This window comes from Perissodus microlepis, chromosome 6 (assembly GCF_051167445.1).
Source record: "Perissodus microlepis isolate ML-2025 ecotype Zambia chromosome 6, ASM5116744v1, whole genome shotgun sequence".
Taxonomy (NCBI): Eukaryota; Metazoa; Chordata; class Actinopteri; order Cichliformes; family Cichlidae; genus Perissodus; species Perissodus microlepis.
Window position 1 is genome coordinate 41,973,962 of NC_140466.1, and position 1,422 is coordinate 41,975,383.

The 1,422-nt window shown below is 43.5% G+C and overlaps 1 long non-coding RNA gene across 1 annotated transcript; it reads right to left on the reverse strand.

Moving 5' to 3' along the window:
• Positions 1–200: 200 nt before the first annotated feature.
• Positions 201–972, reverse strand: LOC146386300 (uncharacterized). Its single transcript, XR_014800417.1, has 3 exons — positions 769–972; positions 508–657; positions 201–338 (listed from the first exon to the last, which is right to left on the reverse strand). It is a non-coding gene; the product is annotated as an uncharacterized LOC146386300 (long non-coding RNA).
• Between the last annotated feature and the right edge of the window lie 450 nt (positions 973–1,422).

Here is a 1,422-nt window from a genome sequence, read left to right on the forward strand (position 1 = left end):
TGCAGTTGAGAACTGGAGGGGCCTGGCTGTTCCACCCAAAAAAGGAAGAGGACTTCCTACCTCTCTCCATGGACCGAATGGCTCCATGCAGATGAATCTTTTGGGGCCAAAAGAGTGAATGTGGGATTATTAAAAAATGGAAACCTTCATCAGCCTATTAGATTAGGGGAATCAACAATCTCTGTGCTCAATACCTGTGCATTTGATGCATTTTTTCAGTGCTTATGTTGAGCCTTCTGTGACAGCTCCACATTTCAAATTGCTGTTCTGAAGGACAGTGAAAACCCAGTCCTGCAGCTGGTGAAAGCCATTGCCACAGATGGTGTGACCCAACAAACCTACAGGAGGAGAGCAGAGCTGCTTAGTGTAATGTTTGAACCTGTCTCGTTGAGGTCTGCTGCGATCCAAACCGATACTCAGTGCAATATCTCCGCTGTAATTGCTAAGACAATGAGGAACATCTCAAGTGTTTATTTTACCAAACACTGCTCTTCACAGCACTGCTACCTCAGCAAAGGGATGACAAGGGAAGTGCCATTTGTTTCTCCTGCCATCTCTGTCCTCAAAGAGTCTGCTATGGCTCATCCTGGCACTGCTGTGGAAGCAGGACTTGGCCTACCTGAGTCTACCTGCCTCAGGCCACTCTCCAATCCAGCTCTGTGTCCATCAGAAGTCCAAACAGAAGACAGCACCACAGGAAATGAGCTCTGTGCAGGGACAGTTACTCACAGCTACAACATTGGAGATATCGTGTGGATTGATACTGACCTTGCAAACCAAACAGAATTGCCACTGAATGAATTTCCCTCCAACCTGGTTCTCCAAGGAAAGTCGTTCACTTTGAGGGCATTAATTGCTTTCCATGGAAAGGTGGTGGTTTGGGGCATTACACTGCATACTGCAGGAGAGCTCCATGTGTGTGGGAGTGCTATGATGACCTGGGAAATGGAGTGACAGGAGCATCTGAAAAGAAAAAAATGCAACCCCATGCTGTGTTATACACCGTATAATGAGTGCTGCCTGCATTTTTCTGTTTTATTTGGTTCATTACAGTTACATGTGTTCAACATGGCTACTGTGTGTTATCAGTAAGTTCAGTTTTGCACATAAAGTTAAAGTTCTAAATTAAAAATCTTTTAACACTCTTTTCTTTGTCAGTCTGATGCATATTTGCTTTTACACACCCATTCACCTTCACCTGTAGCCTTGAAAGTAACCGTTCCATTTTTCTGTCAATAATTTTTCTGTATTTGTTTTGTGTTGACCTCGTGGCTTAAGTCAGGGGTCAGCAGTTTTCAGTTCAAAGGGCCCCTTTTCCCCTGCTGCTACAAAACCTGTCTGGAGCCTAAAAAAAGATTTTATAAGAAAATGAATCATCAAACCTTTATAACAGAAAAAAGTATTTGTTAAAATGAAGCCAGC